General features: G+C 44.1%; 1 pseudogene; it reads left to right on the forward strand.

The window, feature by feature from the left end:
• The first annotated feature begins 15,767 nt into the window (after positions 1–15,767).
• On the forward strand, positions 15,768–16,268 carry LOC111541592 (annotated as a pseudogene).
• The last annotated feature ends 2,591 nt before the right edge of the window (positions 16,269–18,859 follow it).

Consider the following 18,859-nt stretch of genomic DNA (forward strand, 5'->3'; position numbering starts at 1 on the left):
TAAAAAATTGGTTCTATTTGAAACTGTAGTCCCTCTTGGGTAAATATTCAAATTTGGGTTTGTTGGTTAGGCTTTTCTGTGCAGTTTAAGTGCTCCCTCTGGTTAAACTCTACTCCCACCTCCTCTGATCTGACCTGAATCTCCAGAAAGCCTCACCCTTGCCTATCACTGTGCAACAGCCTCTTGGGGAAGGTGAGAGTTCACTTCCCACAACGGGCTAGTTCTGCTCTTGCTTCACACAATCTTAGCTGAAAGGCAGCTGCCAGCCTTGCTCCCAGAATCCTCTGAGCCTCACAGGAGACTGCTCTTCAGGTCCTGACCTTGGAGAGGGCCGGAGGGGGGTGGGAATGGGTCCAATTCCCCTCCCAGCACCTGACCTCTGCTCTCTGCAGGAAGCCAGAAGAGGCTGTGGCAGGAAGGGGGCTGGTAGGCCGGCCAGGCCACAGCTGGGACAGCCTCCCTGGTCTGCTCCACGGTTCCATCCCCTCCCGGTCAGGGTGCACTGTGCCTCACCTCGTGATTGGGAGTTTTTTTCCTTGGCTGAGACGCTGGTCATGAAGGTAGAAGAACTCTCCATACTCTGTCTCAAGTACTGCCACAAGAAATAGGCTTTCTCTTCCACTGATTCCCCACACATAAGTGCTCCATAAAGTGCAAAGCCCCACACCCTTATGAGGTGGTGTTGGAGCCCAGCTCCAATCATTCTAGATTTCCTCATGCCTTGCCTGGATAACATTTTTCTCCTGAGGCATTTGCCTTCTGCAGAGAACGGCTCAGGAGGGAGCTCTGGAATCCTGATTTATCCTTCCCTGCATAGCTCAGGAGCCAAGAACATGGCGCTGGAGCTGGAAGCCTGGCTTCAAAACTCTGCTCTGCCACGTGCATGCTGTATGACCTTGGGCAAATCACTTAACCTCTGGCACCTCAATTTCTTCTCTGTAGAGGGAGGTGATACCGGGAAAAGTGAATAAGTTAATACATGTAACGCATTTTAGAGCTGTTCCTGATACATGGGAAGTGCTGGCCCATAGCTGCTGAACAAGGCTAGTCTCTGGAGGTCAGGGCTGCTACTGTGTCTGCAGTGGGTTCAAATGATTCAACCAATAAGTTCTTCACCTTCTATTACATCTTCTTTGCAGGCTATACCTACAAATACAAAAGGGATGACATCTATGGCCGCCTTAGCAGGACAGAGGGCTTGGCGATCTCAGAAGACACCATCTGACTTACATTGCTTTTCAGAAACTTGGCTTTACAATTTTTACTTTCTCCATTCTGGTTTCTCTGGCTTAAAGAACAGAACTTCCTGCCCTGAGACCCCTTCAAAGAGCATTGCTCTGCCTTGACAAGTACAGCCACTGCTCAACAGGGTTTTCTTTATATGTGAGCATCTGCTTCCAACAACCATAGGCAAAGAGTTATCTACATAAATCACACAGATCTGGCAACTGCAAAGCAGCAGCAGGATTGCCCTAACTGGACTCTTTATCTGTTTGAAGGAAGTACAGTTTTGATACAGTACCCTTTTGGGTTTTGCCTAAACAGCAAAAGAGATCCTGGAGCATCTTGGTGAGCAGAGGCAGGCTAAGCAGCGGGAGTTGGGCCATCTTCCAGAGCCTGGCCCTGATTACCACGGGTATGCATGTAGACCACGCACTATGGACACGTTCATTGCCAAGGATGGCCCTCAGCAGCTGGGAGCAGCAGCACTTCTTCCTTTGCCAGGAGTTTTTAGCGTACAGACCAATGAAGCCAGTATAGGCTCTGGCAGACCTTCTTTGCTTTCAGACAACCCACAAGTAAGAACATCCCTGAAGAGAGGGACTTTTATATGAGCAGGGCCCAGGGGCCTCATGGGACCAGGCAGTGCATGCATGGGAGGCTGGGTGTAGGACAAGGACAGAGCCTGAGAAGGCTGTGTGGCAGAGGGAAGAAGGAGGGGTGGTGGCCTGGCAGGTATGAGGCAGGGAAGGGAGATGGCAGAATGATGGCAAGGGGGTATGGTGACATGGTGAGGGGCATGGTGACTGGTACTCCAACACCACGAGCTGACCAAGTGTATGATCCAGGGGTGATCACCTGGCCTTCTAAGCCTATTTTCATATCCAGAAAATTGAGACAGTAAGCTACCTATGATCTAGTTTGGACATTGTTCCCTCTAAATCTCATGGTGAACTGCAATCCCCAATGTTCGAAGTGGGGCCTGGCGGAGGTGATTGGATCATGGGGTGAATTTCTCATGGATGGTTTAGCGCCATCCCCATGGTGCGTCCTCACAATGGTGAGTTATCGCGACATCCTGCTGTTTAAAAATATGTGGCATCTGCCCACCTTGCTCTGTCTTGCTCCTGCTTCCACCATGTGACATGCCTGCTCTTGCTTTGTTTTCCGCCATAAGTAAAAGCTCCCTGAGAAGCCAAGCAGATGCCAGTGCCATGCTTGTACAGCCTGCAGAACCATGAGCCAAATAAACCTCTTCTTATAAATTCTCCCGTCTCAGATATTCCGTTATAGCAACGCAAGAACAGACTAATACAACCTATTTCACAGAGATACTGTGACAATCAAATTAATATTACCACTATAATTGTTTTTGTCATTGTTATTTTCTGGGTTGCAATCCAAGGTGCAGAACGGAGAAGAAAGGGCCCTATGTATTCTTTGAGAAATGGGACCACCTAATGAGTGGCTTTCAAACTTAAGAGTCTGACTTTTATATAGTTTTTCAATGAAAGTAGTAGGATGCCAAATGTTAGTCTATAATGAGGAGTGCCACTTCAGAGGAAAGCAGACCCTGTACTCCACCAATGCAGTTTCTCTAAACATGGCTCTAAGGTAGATGTAGACTCCAAGAGAAGTTACTTGAATGGTTAATGCTTACTACCATCAGGCCATGACCATCCAGTTGAGTTGGCCCAAAGCTCGCTCTCTCCTGGGCTTTCTTACACTGACTGTCCCTATCACTGGGAAAGTCTGATGTTGTAGTTTGACAGGTCAGAATCATGTTGGAAATTACATAGGGCCGTGATGTATAATTTGATATGATTTAATGGCATTAGACAATAGTGTTTTTAGACTCAACCTGGGAGAATCAGAAGACAGGCGAATAAGAGGAGGGGAGGAACAAAGAGGAGGAAAGAGAAGAGTAAGAGAAATATTTTTTTAAAAAACCTGCATCACAGGTCACAGGCCTAGTTCAGTAGGTCATGCCTATAATCCCTGCACTTTGGGAGGCCAAGGTGGGAGGATCACTTGAGGCCAAGAGTTTGAGAACAGCTTGGACAATGCAGTGAGACCCTGTCTCTACAAAAAAAAAAAAAAGTTTTAAAATTAGCTGGGCATGGTGGTGGTGTATGCCTGCAGTCCCAGCCACCCGGGAGGATCACTTGAGCCCAGGAGTTCAAGGTTACAGTGAGTTATGATCATAACACTGCACTCCAGTTTGGGTGACAGAACAAGAGCCTGTCTCTAAGCACACACGCACACACACACACACAAACCTGACTCACAGGAGTGTTTGACTGCACTGGCTGTAAGCCACAAGTAGCCAGTAGCTGAGAATAAAATTCAATCAAGTTTCCAATTGGCCCCTGGAATCTCTGGCAAAATCAGGGATCTCTGTTTTCTACCACATGGAGGTTTACCTAAATATCATTTTAAGTGGTTTATTCTGGGAGAAGGCAATCTTAATGAAACGGGAGATATTATATACATATTTTAGGACTGTGAAAGAAGTGTAGAAAAAAATATCTTTTTATTTTTTTCTAACATGAAATTGTAATTGTGTGTTCACTGAAGTGGAGAATCCAGAATAGTACAGCAGTTTCTGCTTGCAGACTGTTGTGCTGAACCCCTATGACTCCAATGGAGGATGACACCAGGTTCAAGAGAACAAAGAAGAGACCTAGAGCCAGCAAATGAGACAGGTTTTACTGGGGACTTACACACAAATGAGAGTCCAGTGGTTGCTGGCTGGACAGAAGAACCACAACCACTTACAAAAAGCATGCAGTTTCTATAGCACTTAACACCCTCTCCCTAAGCACCTCCACCTGGCAACCTTCTTTCAACCTAAAACAAAAGGCCGCAAGCCCCTGTATGGCCTGTATGTTACGGGACAGGGCGAGGGCTCACATGTTCCTCATTGACATGGAATGAATCTCCAGGTTGGCTACTCTGGGTTCCTCAGCTTGGAACTTGAGACCACATTCAGGTGTGTCTGCCATGCAAAGTCATTCTCAGGGTATGCTTAAGTTATTGCTATCAGGTATGTTTACTGTGTACAGACCTGCATGGCCAGACCCTAAAGAAGACGCTCCTCTGTAGGCACAACTTTGATGCTCTGGGCCAGTAAGTCAGGCCTGGTGAGACCTCAAGAGGCTATTTCTAGAGGTCTGAACACTGGTAAAGTATGGTCCTCACAGTGCAAAGGTTCTCTGTCACATGCATGAGTTTGGTGAGACAGAACACTCTCACATGTCAGGCAAAGCAGCTGTATTACTCACCGATAGGTGGCAAGGATATCAGAAGCCTAAGGATCCATGCCAAGCTGGTGGCCCAAGATTCGGACAGCTGTGTGGGGCAGGTGGCGTCTCATCCGTGTCCACCGCACATTGCGCCACAGCTGATCCCTCAGCTGAAAACCTGAAAGTGCTCTGCTTTGGGTTTTCCACCCCTGGCACCACTTAGCTCACTGGGCAGAAGTGTGGAAGAACATCCTGTTTTGGGAGGCTCGAGGACACAGCCGGCTTCTTTCCCACTTCCTCCTTATCAGGATGTTGCATCCTCCATACATTCCAAGTACTGAAGCCAAAGGAAGCAGAGTTGGGTCAGCCAAGGCCATCCGGGGCCCTGTTCTCCTCCATTTCAGCCCTTGCAGTTAGTATGCAGGGCTGCCAAGCCCTCAATGGCTACAACGACAAGTTTTCTCTAGGCCTCCTCTTGGCTAGGTCTAAGTCTCTGCTTTTTATGGTGGAAGTAATGAGGGTACGTGGCTCATCTCCACATTGCGGCTAAAAGGCAGCCGAATGCACCTGCACCACACCCTTGCTGCCTAAGAAACAAGAGCCACAAGTGCCTCACAGCTGTCCGTGGCAACTGTGCCGGAACACCACACTGCCTTCCTCATCTGCTGCCCTTCTGCCCTTGTGGGCACTCAGCCCTCTCTTCTCAATTTTAGCTCCTGTCCCTAGCCCTTACCCTCTGTCGGAGCTCTAGGGTGAGAGGCTGAATCCAAGCCCTGTGTCCAGACTCAGCCTGGAGCTCTCATCTCTGCATCTACTGGCCTGGGCGTTCTGGAGAGAAATCACTCTAGTTTTGGTTCGTAAATGTAACTGTGCTCTGGATCTCGGCCCCCTGGAAGCATGGCTGAGCTGCCTCAATGAAAGCTGCTCAACTCGCATAAACTGCTGTCTGTGGAGGAAGGGACGCAGGTACTCCTAGAACAGAGAGAACTTTGTCTTCTGATCATTGTAATCAGCAGTTAACAAGGTCTCGTCTTAAAAACAGCTGAAAGCTTTTCATGCCAAAGTTCCACAGGTTTGTCTAATTGCTTCTGCATGAAGCACACGGGATGAGTCTTCTGAAAGAAGAGTCTATGATATGATAAAGCCAGAACTGGAATCATAACAGTTAAGAACTATCAAGAACGTGTCTCTGCTGTTCTTTGATGTTTATTCCTTTATGTATCTTTTTAAAATATAGTACTCAGTAATACATACTTATGTAGCACAGCTGTTTTCCTTAGAGAAAAAATATTAATTTAAAATTTTGCAATTCTCATTTGAATCTCATATATTAAAGTACATTTCTAAGCATTTATGTGGATGGTTAGCTGCACTCTGTGCATTAGAAATAACCAGAAAGCATATTAAAAATACGTTGAAGGCCCACATCCATAAATTCTGGGCCCAGGCGTCTGTTCTGTTAGCATATGTGATGTTGGAAAACTACTAGTCCAGTGTGTCTCACACTCTAAAACGCCTGGGGATCACCTGGGGATCTTGTCTAAAAATCCAGATTCTGAGTCAGTCAGTCTGAGGTGAGTGCCTGAGATTCGGCAATCCCAATCCTAATGAGCTTGCAAGGCGAGGCAGCTGCTGCTGGTGCACACATCCCACCAACAGCAAGGCCTGGACAACACACCCAGATGCAGTCACTCACCAGCTGGCAGCCGGGCCCACACTGGAGGTCAGGGAAAATAATCAGACTCTTTAGGACTGGACTTCCAATACTAATACATGAAATGATTAACAATGGACTTTACGTACACAATCTCAGTTCATCCACACATATACACTCCATAAGAGTTACCATTTTTAAGGTTGAGGAAGTCAAGACTCAGAAAGTCATACAGCTAGAAAGCGTATTGGTTGTCTATTGTGGCTTTAACAAAGGACCACAAACTTAGTGGCTTAAACTGAGACAACTTTATGACCTTATGTTTTTGCAGACAAGAAGTTCTAAAATCAAGGCATTGGCAAGGCTGAGTCTCTTCTGGGAGCTCTAGGAGAAAATCTGCTTTCTTACCTTTCCAGCTGCTAGAGGCCACCTGCATTTCTTGGTTCATGGTCCCTTTATCCATCTTCAATGCCAGCAACACCACATCTCTCTGACACTTTTTCCTTCATCACGTCTCTCTCTAACCACAGCTGGGACAGGTTCTCTGCTTTTAAGGATCAAGTAATTAGATTGGGCCCACCTGGATATGCAAGACACTCTTCTTCTCTCTAGAGTCTGTACCTGAATCAAATCTGCTAAGTCCTTTTTGCCATATAAATGAACATATTCACAGGTGATGAGGATTAGGGAATAGACATCTTTGGGGGAACATTATGCTGCTTTCCACAGTGGGAAAAAACAGGATTTAGAGCCTGAAAGCAAATTCAAATCTGTCTGATTCCAAAGGCCATGCTCCTAGTATACAACTCAAAACAGTACCTACATTGGATGTTGTTGTAGTCTGGAGGCCAAATCATGAATGGTGTTAAAGTTTAGTGCTGCTGTACGCAGCCTGAATGCCATTATCATTTTTAATTGAACGGAATGATGCTGGAGTGGATTTTGTTTATTGCAATGTGTTTTGCATTCTCCTTAGGCTCAGCAAAATCCAGTTCTCCTGTGCAACTGCAAAGCCTTGTTATAATGCATGAACATCTAATCGTGGTTCTTGGTCATTATTTAATGTAACTAAAAAATAAGATGGAAACCAAAGCACATCTTCAAGATTTCACAATAAATTGTTTATACTTTTGAGCAACTGCCCTGAAGCAAGATTAGTAACTGAATCTTGAACATACGACTCCCTTGCAGGAAGCTTGATAATGATTGAGGTGCTGTCCTCATCGAATCCCTCAAAGTCCACCACAGTAGCCAGGTGTTCCTAAGAGATTTAGCCCCTAAACCGAGGTAAAACTCACCTCACTTCCTAGGGGATTCAGAACTAGGTTTTATTTAGATCAGCAATTCCAACCTACAGCAGTGGGGCTCCCAGTTACCGGACATATCACCACCAGGAAAATGTGAACAGAGAAATATTTAGTTGGGTTCTTTTAAGCCCATCTGTTATGGGTTGAATTGTGTCTCTATCTCCCCATCCCTTAAAAAAAAAAGACAAAAAAAGATAGTTGAAGTTCTATTTCCTACTACCTCAGAATATGACCTCATTTGGAAATCAGGTCCTTGCAGATGTCATTAGTTCAAATGAGGTCATACTGGAGTAGGGTAGGCCCTGAATCAAATACGACTGGTGTCCTTATAAGAGGAGAGAAGGACCAGGCGTGCTGACTCACGCCTGTAATCCCAGTACTTTGGGAGGCCAAGGCAGGTGGATCACTCGAGATTAGGAGTTCGAGACCAGCCTGGCCAACATGGTGAAACCCTGTCTCTACTAAAAAAACAAAAATTAGCTGGGCGTGGTGGTACATTCCTGTAATCCCAGCTACTTGGGAGGCTGAGGCAGGAGAATCTCTTGAACCCAGGAGGCAGAGGTTGCAGTGAGCCCGGATCACTCCACTGCACTCCAGCCTGGGTGACAGACCAAGACTCTAAAAAAAAAAAAAAAAAAAAAAAACAAAAAAGAAAGAAAGAAAGAAAAAGAAAAAAGAAAAGAGGAGAGAAGAACAGAGCGGGAAGATGACCATGTAACAACAGAGGCAGAGACTGGAATGATGCATCTAGAAGCCGAGGAACACCAAAGAGTACTGGCAAACACCAGAAAGTAGAAGAGGCAAGGAAGGATTCTCTCTTACGAGTTTCAGAAGGAACCAAGCCTTATGATACCTCAACTTTGGACTTAGCCTGCAGAATTACAAGATCATTAATATCTGTTGTTCTAAGCCACGCCGTTTGTGGTGCTTTGTTATGGCAGCCTTAGCAAACCAATACAACATCCTTCCAGCTGTTGTTACAATCTACATTTCTCATCTTACAGAATGGATGTATTCCTGGAGAGGTAAATGAATACAGGTCAAATAATGATCAGAATGTGGCTTAAACACTGGGGATACAGTCTCAGGGAATGAATGGTTTTTGACTACAAGATGTTATTTAAACCACATCACAGGAACTTTGCCATATACTATTCAGTATAAAGTTGAGTTCAGCAAAATAGACACGTCCTAGCCCCTAAAGAGCTCTGGTTTCAGGAAGCGGTTCTAAAATGACTGTACAGAGTATAGGCCCAGGAGACAGCTTAGCACTGGCAGCAGCAGTCCAATGCTACCTCAAGGAATCTCTCACACTTAGAGCACCTGCTCTGAGCCAGGCACTGTGCTAGACTATTATGCCTCCCACTTGTACAACAAAAATCTTTTTCCTTTGGGCAGTGACCTCCTGCAGAGGCTAGGAGGAGAGGGATGGTTAACATCAAGTAGAAATCTCTTCCACCATCACACCCTGAACCTTGTTATCACCCAAACCATTCCATCTTCTGAAGCAGTAATCTCAGTTATCTCCATTTCCCACTACCGTTGCCTGCCAGTCCTTCCAGGCTGCTTAGCTACTACTCCTACTACCAATGTTCTAACCTCATTAGGATGTTTGAACCCTCTATTCTCCCCAGTGTTGCTTTCCCCAACCTGTACTTCCTTTGTATCCAGCTTAGAATCCATTGTCCCTTATTGTGCCCCATCATGTCTTCTGGCTTTTGGTAGCATTATCTGCCAAACATAACCTCTGTGGCTGTGCTGAGCCAAGATGCTGCCGGGCAAGGCCACAAACCAGAGATTTGTCTCACTAACTTCATCAGTTCCTACTGAGATTACTTATTAAATTCATTGATTTCCATTCTGACCATTACCACCTGGATTTATAATAGCTTCTAAACTGACCAGCCTGTGGTCATTCCCCATCTTCTCCCACACCACCATCCCCACCTGTTGCAGTCAAGATTCTGGCTTTAAATTGCAAATCCATTTTTGTTGCCTTTGCATACTTTCTCTTCTTTCCGTGGTTCTTAGAGTCCTTTCTGTATGTTGTTCCCTCTGACTAGAAGACTCAGTGTCTTAGCCCCATACCCAGTCACCTCCTCATCCTTCACATGTCCCCACCCCATTATCACCTCCACAGAGCTGCCTACCCTTCTCTAACTCCCTAAGGTCAGATCTGCCTAGCAGGTGCTCCTAGTGCTCCAGGTCACCATTCCACTTTTACACTTATTTGCAGGCTTATTTGATGGATGTCTCCTGTGGTGGACAGAAAGCTCAAACCAAAATAGTCTTCTCTGCTTTTGTTTATCATTGTATCCTCAGCACTAAGCATAATGTCTGTTAAATGTAAGCACTGAATAACATTTATTCAATGAAAGTTGAATGAATGACTTAATTTTCACAACTACCCCTGGAAAGAAAGCTATTATCCTCATTTCACAAATGAGAAGATTGAAGCAACTCAAGAAAATTAAGTTACATAAGTTGTAGATAATTAAAGACTCACCCCAGTATCTTAGTCTTTTCAGGCTACTATATAACAAAATACCATAAACTGGATGACTTTTATAAAAAAACAACAGAAATTTATGTCTCACAGTTCTGGAGGCTGGGAAGTCCAAGGTCAAGGCACCTGCAGGTTCAGTGTCTGGTGAGGGCTCACATCCTCACAGATGGCCCCTTCTTGTTGTGTTCTCACATGGTGGGAGGGGTGGGGGGGGGTCTTCCTAAGGCCTCTTTTAGAATGACACTAATCCCATTCATTAGGGCTCCACCCCCATGACCTAATCACCTCCCACCCTCATCACCTTGGAAGTAAGGATTTCAATATATGAGTTTTAAGGGGGATACAAACATTCTGACCACAGCACCCAGGTTGCTGATTATAAAGCTCACCTGCTCTTTATGATTATTATTTCCTCTGTATTATTTTTCATAATATGGTACTCAAATGTCACAAAATATGCTGTGCTCAACAAAAGGTGTGGTCAGAGAAGCATCCCACTGGTGTCAAACGCAGGTGAGAGGAAGATGAGTCCTATGTGATGCCGGGCTCTTAAAGCACCTCTTAGGAGGCCGGGCGCGGTGGCTCACGCCTGTAATCCCAGCACTTTGGAAGGCCAAGGCGGGCAGATCACGAGGTCAGGAGATCGAGACCATCCTGGCTAACACAGTGAAACCCTGTCTCTACTAAAAACGAAAAAAAAAAAAAAAAAAAAAAAAGAAATAAAGGAAAAAAAATTAGCCGGGCGTGGTGTTGGCAGGTGCCTGTAGTCCCAGCTACTCAGGAGGCTGAGACAGGAGAATGGCATGAACTCGGGAGGCGGAGGTTGCAGTGAGCCGAGATCGTGCCACTGCACTCCAGCCTGGGCGACATAGCGAGACTTCATCTCAAAAATAAAAAAAACACCTCTTAGGGCACCTCTCTCAAGAAGACCTTTACCACCCCAAACACAGTTGGCCTATATCAAAAGCCCTGGAATATTAATATCTTCTTAATGTTGATAACTCTTTACCTAGCAATTGTTTCCAGTAGTTTTAAGAAAAATTTAAGAGCGGTACACAAGAATTGATGCACAAGTATGGTCATTGTGGTATTATTGTCAAACAGATAATAGTTAAATAATGACACACCCTTATAACACATTTTTATGCAGATGCTACAAACATATTTCTAAAGAATATTTAACTGACATGGGAAAATGGTTAAATATTACATTCAGGTAAGAAAAAGACAACAGGCTAATAAAAGGACACTAGTAATGGTTCCAATTTTAAAGGTATGTGTTTCTAGCTATACATAGTCAAGAAAAATAAAATACGGCAAAATGTTAACTGATTATCTCCTCGTAAGATTGCAGGCAATTTACATTTCCTTCAACACACCTCATTGTATTTTCAACTGTTTACCATCAGCATTGTGTTCCCTTTATAATGAGAAAAAAATGTTATTAAAAAGCAATTGACCATGTAATTTGCTCAGAAAGTTTTTCGTGCTTATGTTTTTCGACTGCTCTTTGTAAATTATTTCAGAAGCAGAAAGTCTTTGGAGGAATTTTCCCTCTACTGATGCTCAGGTTAGGTTATTTATATAATGGAAAGGCCACATGGAGAGGTTGGACTTCCTGTTTGAGTTTGAACATATAAAAAGCTTGGAAGTTGTCACTCCTGTTTTTACAAGAAAAAGCTGGACAAACTGCAAACGAATGACTCGGACTCATGGGAGAACTGATTTGTAGGGCAAACTGTCTCCAGGGTTTGCAAACTGTCTCCAAAAAATCCAGAGACAAAGCTGAGATCAACTTACCTGGAGCAGAAGTGCTGGATCTCTAAACTGGTAGGCTCACTTCCGGGAATACAGTCTTGGGGAAAGCCTCTTGGTTTTGTGAACATTACCTCTAGGAATCTCACCAGTTTCTCATTGTGAAGATCAGAGAAAGATGCTGGCATAGTTCTTGCAGGAGGGGAAGAGCAATTCTTATGAAATATGTCCAGAGCTTTCTTCAAAATGAAATAAAAATGATAAAAGAAAATAAACTCCTCGGGGGAAAGACTTAACCAGGCTTTAGGCTTGTCCTAGAACCATGGGGAAAAGTACTCCTCTCACTCTAGCCATTTCTCCTCTTCCTGTCTCACCTGAGGGGGACAGGAAAGCTTTCCAAAAAGAAGCACAAGTGAAGGCCCCACGCCAGAGACTCAGGCCCACTAAGAGACTTAAGATTTAATTGTAAGATTGAGAACACTTCTCTCCCTTGTGCCTTACCACCACACCAATAGAGCTAAACAAAGCCCACCTCCTAGCCAAATGAACATGAATCCTCATACTAGATGCCTGTTTATCTCAGTGCCTATTACCCAATACATGTCCAACTTTCAACAAAAATTACAAGGCATGCTAAAAAGCAAATAAGAACACAGATCAAGGGCTGGGCACGGTGGCTCGTGCCTGTAATCCCAACACTTTGGGAGGCCAAGGTGTGAGGATCACGAGGTCAGGAGTTTGAGACCAGCCTGGCCAACATGGTGAAACCCCGTCTCTACTAAAAATACAAAAATTAGCCAGGCGTGGTGGCGGGCGCCTGTAATCCCAGCTGCTTGGGAGGCTGAGGTAGGGGAAACTCTTGAACCCGGGAGGCAGAGGTTACAGTGAGCTGAGATCAGGCCACTGCACTCCAGCCTGGGCAACAGGGTGAGACTCCGTCTCAAAAAAAAAAAAAAGAACACAGATCAAGCAAGCAACAGGGAATTCAAAAATCATTGTTAAGGGCTCAAATAGGAAAAGTAGGCAACATGCAAGAAACAGATGGGTAATGTAAGCAGAAAGATGGAAATTCTGGTAAAGAATCTAATGCTAGAAACCAAAAAACAGTGTAACAGAAACAAACTAAAACAAACAAACAAACAAACTACACCTAGGCATATCAGATTTTTACTGTAGAATTGCAGTCCCCAACGTTTTCGGCATGAGGGACCAGTTTCGTGGAAAACAGTATTTCCATGGTGGCGGGGAGATGGTTTTGGGATGAAACTGTTCTACCTCAGATAATCAGTTAGATTCTCATAAGGAGCATACAGCCTAGATCCCTCACATGCACACTTCACAATAGGGTTCAAGCCCCTGTGAAAATCTAATGCTGCTGCTGATCTGACAGGAGGCGGAACTCAGGCGGTAATGATCGCTGTTTACCTCCTGCTATATGGCCTGGTTCCTAATGGGCCGCTGACCGGTACAGGTCTGCAGCCTGGGGGTTGGGGACCCCTGCTGTAGGAAGCCAAAAATTAAGAGAGATAAAGAAGGCAGAGGCAGATTTTTAATTTTTTTTTTTTTTTTTTTAGCCTATAGAAGAACACGGATAAGAATTACGGTGGACTTCTCACCAGAAACCACGCAAGCAAGAAATGTGTGAAGTGAAATAAAGGTCCGAAAGAAGAAAAATCTAGAATCTTATATCTACTAAAAGTACCCTTCAAAAGTTAAGGAAAAGGACGTTCTCAGACAAAGACAGGGAATTCATTGCCATCAGACCTGCCATGCAAAAAATATTAGAAGGAAAATGATATAGGTCAGACTTGGATCTCTATAAAGGACGACTGTCAGAGAATAAAGACAAAACCAAATCTTTCATTTTGAAAATTCTTACTTGAACTGAAGGATAACTGCTTAATAACAGGAATAATGTACTGGATGATTATAACCCGTGAATAAATGAAATGAGAGTGGCTTCTTAGGGGCTGGGAGAGAGGAATTGGGATTACTCTATTATAAGGTATCTGCACTACACATGAAGTGTTATTTGAAGACAGATGTAGATTAAAATGTGTATTGTAAATTTAGGGAACCATTAACATTTATTAAAAGGAAGTATAATTTAAAGTATCTTGAAGTAGGCTGGGTGCGGTGGCCTGTAATCCCAGCACTTTGAGAGGCTGAGGCAGGCGAAACTCCCAAACTAGCCAAATGAACTAGCCAGCATGGTCAACATGGTGAAACCCCATCTCTACTAAAAATACAAAAAATTAGCCGGACCTGTTGGTGCACACCTGTAGTCCCATCTACTCGGGAGGCTGAGGCAGGAGAATCCCTTGAACCTGGGTGGCAGAGGTTGCAGTGAGCTGAGATTGCACCACTGAACTTCCAGCCTGGGAGACAGAGTAAGACTCTGTCTCAGTAATAATAATAATAACATTAATAATAAATAAAGCGGCCAGCCACAGTGGCTCACGCCTGTAATCCCAGCACTTTAGGAGGCCAAGGCTGGCAGATCACCCGAGGTCAGGAGTTCGAGACCAGCCTGGCCAACACTGCAAAACCCTGTCTCTATTAAAAATACAAAATTAGCCAGGCTTGATGGTGCATGCCTGTAATCCCAGCTACTTCAGGGGCTGAAGCAGGAGAATCGCTTGAACTCAGGAGGTGGAGGTTGCAGTGAGCTGAGACTGTGCCATTGCACTCCAGCCTAGGTGACACAGCAAAAACTCCATCTTGGAAAAATAAAATAATAAAATAAATAAAGTACATTGAAGGAGGTGCCAAGGACCCAGGGCCGTTGGCCTTATCTTTCTGGTCCATTTCCTCATCTATGAAATGACTAGTTTAAGAATAGATCATCTCCCTGATTCCATTCCTGCTCTGCAATTTTATTACTAGAAAAAAAAAAGGTTAACTAAAAGTCTACCGTGTTCCTTTAGTCCAAATGGTAACTATAACAAAGAACCTTTTGAAAGAAGAGCTTTCTAAAATAGCCAAGTCCCTAATTTATTATTTCAGTAATTGGGTTTCCATACTTCCAAACTGTGAGCGGCATTTAGTTGGTTAAAACGATGAATTTCCTCACCTGGCTCAGCATTCCTCAATGCATCGTGCTTTAAGAACAGACAAGGCTGAAAGGAAAAGGCCATTTCATGGTATTGATTTCACTGCCAGAGATAGTACAGGCCATGTGCCTTTCAATTCAAAAAAGAAATAATCAAACTGCCTCCCTTACCTAAATAGAGCACTTCATTAATTTGTGATTACCTCCAGATGTGTCAGTAGACTTTCCTCCCCTGGCTGTCAATACATTTCTGAGCTCAGTGAGCACTTTTATGAGCTACAACTTTCCATCAATCAAAAAGTTTTGCTCTTCTAGACTCTTGCTCAAATTGCAGTGTTCATTACAAAAAGAAGAAAAAGTCACTTTGGGGCTGCCCTAGAAAGCACTGTGGAAATGACCTGCTCCTTTTGAAATGAGATGCTGATCTCATTTCAGGTTAAAGCAATTGAGAGAAACTGAAAGCTCACTTGCAGGTCTGCTCAGTCTCATATCCAGACTTTTCTGCTGTAACACTTACAATAAAAATCCCCAGGCTGGGAGTGGTGGCTCATGCCTGTAATCTCAGCACTTTGGGAGGCCGAGGCAGGCGGATCATGAGGTCAGGAGATCAAGATCATCCTGGCTAACACAGTGAAACCCCGTCTCTACTAAAAAAAAAACAAAAAAAATTAGCCGGGCATGGTGGTGGGCGCCTGTAGTCCCAGCTACTTGGGAGGCTGAGGCAGGAGAATGGTGTGAACCCGGGAGGCGGAGCTTGCAGTGAGCCGAGCTTGCAGTGAGCCGAGATCGCACCACTGCACTCCAGCTTGGGCGACAAAGCAAGGCTCCATCTGAAAAAAAAAAAAAAAAAAAAAAAAAAAAAAAAAAAATCCCAACAAGCAGAATTCTAGCCAAAAGACCTATTTCCCACTTTAAAGCCACCTGCCTAGTTGCAGACAGATAGAAATGCTTTAAGCCTCCCTGGACACTTCCCTGTTCTAGCAGTTGCTTGCATCCTACTTTTGAACTACTGGCAAATTAAAGTGGCATGAAAATCCATGTTTTGAGCAGTGTGAAGAAGAGGCGAGAACGACCCCCGGAACGACCAAAGCCCGCACGCGCTGCAGCCGGCATCCAGCACCTACGTCCCGCCGCCCTCGCCACCACGCCCAAGAGAAAGGCTGAAGGGGATGCTAAAGGAGATAAAGCCAAGTGAAGGACGAACCACAGAGAAGATCCGCGAGGTTGTCTGCTAAACCTGCTCCTCCAAAGCCAGAGCCCAAGCCTAAAAAGGCCCCTTCAAAGAAGGGAGAGAAGGTACCCAAAGGGAAAAAGGGAAAAGCTGATGCTGGCAAGGAGGGGAATAACCCTGCAGAAAATGGAGATGCCAAAACAGACCAGGCACAGAAAGCTGAAGGTGCTGGAGATGCCTAGTGAAGTGTGTGCATTTTTTATAACTGTGTACTTCTGGTGACTGTACAGTTTGAAATACTATTTTTTATCAGGTTTTATAAATATGCAGAATTTTGTTTTACTTTTTTTTTTTTTTTTTTAAAGCTATGTTGTTAGCACATAGAACACTTCATTGCTGTTTTTGGGGGAAGGGGCATATGTCACTAATAGAATGTCTCAAAGCTGGATTGATGTGGGGAAAACACCTTTCCCTTCCAGTTTTGAGAGACTTCCTCTAGGTTCCCAGGAGGAGGGAGTCCCTGACTTTGACACACATGGCCACCTTGGCACAAAAGCCTTGTGGTATGGAAAAAGAAATTTGTTTTTATGTCCTCTTCTTCCTTTCCATCTTTCAGCATAGACTTAACTCCCTTAAGCCCAGACATCTGTTGGGACCTGACCCCTAGTCATTGGTTACCAGTGTGTCAGGCAATCTGGACTTTCCAGTGATGCCACTGAGATGGCACCTGTCAAAACAGCACTGGTTCCATTTCTAGATTGTGGATCTTCAGATAAATTCTGCCATTTTCATTTCACTTCCTGAAAGTCAGGGTCGGCTTGTGAAAAGTTGTTAAACAACATGCTAAATGTGAAATGTCAACCCTCACTCTAAACTTTCCCTGTTCAGAGCATCAGATGAAGACTTCACTGGGTTTTATAGTGGCTTTCTGATTTTTGGTAGTCCACTGAAGAAGGGAGTTTGAAAGTCGTTGTATACTGTTAACAATTGTCTGCCCATGTCCTGCCTGAAATACCATGATTGTTTATGGAAAGTATCTTTAATAAAGGTGGATACAGTTTGGCTTGGAAAGAAAAAAAAGAAAAAAGAAAATAAATGTTTTACATTGAAGGGGAAAGGGCGGGATCACCAGATACCAATATATTCCTTCCTGGATTAGACAGTTCTTCAAAGTACACTTAATAAATTCCAACAGGCCCAGATGAGTTGGATACAGGCATTTGCTGGAACAAAGAGCAAAACCTTCTTGCTTGTTAAACATCATTGGCCAATCAGGGACTTTCCACTTGTTATGGCAAGAAAGAATTCAAGAGAAAATGTAGTCAACAACTCTCAGTTTTAAATTGTATCCCAGTGCTTCAGACCATAAGGAGTCCCTCAGGCCAGGAGTCCAATTGCCCAGAAGTAAAAACAGACTCTCAGATCAATAGCTAGAACCCTTTCCAGGACATTGAGGTATTCACCCCCAAGGGCTCTAAAGCTCCACTTCAGACAAACAGCATGAAGCTGTGTAAAAAGCTTCAGCTCTACAACCAGATGAATTGGTTTTTACCACTTCACGGGACACCAAGTTCTGTATAGTTAAGGTATGTTTGGGACAGAATGTAGTTTATTAAGTGGTAAAAAGATGACTTTAAACTACTTTTCCAGCAGATGTCACAGTCCTACCAAGATATCAAGATCAAAGCTTCTTCACATTTAAGGAAATGATTATTTTTTTCTCATTTTGCCAGCTGATATGTACTGCTTCTTATCCTTAACCACACTCAAAGGCAATGCTCTCAAGTCTAGCATGTTTCTAAGCTCAGCCCAAATTCGAGTCTCACTAAAAAGATAAAGTATTGCTGCATATCTGCCTCTTTGCCAAGTTTCCCAATCCAAAAAGGGTATTTTGGTAATGGAAAAGGCAGTGTTTACCTTCCATTTTAGTGGTGTGTGAGTTAAAATAATATTGGAAGTCACAAAGAACTACATAACTTAAAAACGAGAGAAATAGAACTCTTAAGAGAGATGACTTTTTTTTTTTTTTTTTCTTTTTTGACATGGCATTTCGCTCTCTTCGCCCAGGCTGGAGTGCAATGGCGCAATCTTGGCTCACTGCTACCTCTGCCTCCAGGGTTCAAGCGATTCTCCTGCCTCGGCCTCCCGAGTAGCTGGGATTACAGGTGCAAGCCACTGCGCCCGGCCGAGAGATGACTCTTGACTAAATAGTTTGCAGTAACATAAAGGCGTTTCAGAGACTTAAGGCTGATGAAACTTGAACCAAGTTTAATATACTTCTTCTCCAGTTCAGCCATGCTACTTTTCTAGGTTAAAAGAAAGTTGCAGAACTTTTGTAAATGAACAGGCAAGCTGGTGGTGATAAGAGCTCTGATTCAGGTTAAAACAAACAAACAATCAACAAAATAACCACTGGACATTTCTAGAGCTGTTAAGAACTCTTTAAACATTTATCTGGCCAGGCGCAGTGGCTCACACCTGTTTTAATCCCAGCACTCTGGGAGGCTGAGGAAGGTGGATCACGAGATCAGGAGTTCAAGATCAGCCTGGCCAATATGGTCAAACTCCGTCTCTACTGAAAATACAAAAAATAAGCAGGGCATGGTGGTGGGTGCCTGTAGTCCCAGCTATTCGGGAGGCTGAGGCAGGAGAATCACTTGAACCCCGGGAGGCGGAGGTTGCAGTGAGCGGAGATCACACCACTGCACTGCAGCCTGGACGACAGTGCGAGATACCGTCTCATAAAAAAAAAAAAAAATTCCTTATAATAGAGAGGCCTGGTGCTTAGTATCATCAGCAGAACCACCGAACTTTATGTGCCTCCTGATGTGATGTCACAGAAACTGTACATTACCAGATTAATGTTGTTGCCAAAAATGTTTACCTGAATAAAATTGTGAGGAAACAATTAGAAAATTCCACAGTAAGGAACATTCTACAGGGCAATT

Source organism: Piliocolobus tephrosceles, chromosome 4, assembly GCF_002776525.5.
Source record: "Piliocolobus tephrosceles isolate RC106 chromosome 4, ASM277652v3, whole genome shotgun sequence".
Lineage (NCBI taxonomy): Eukaryota > Metazoa > Chordata > Mammalia > Primates > Cercopithecidae > Piliocolobus > Piliocolobus tephrosceles.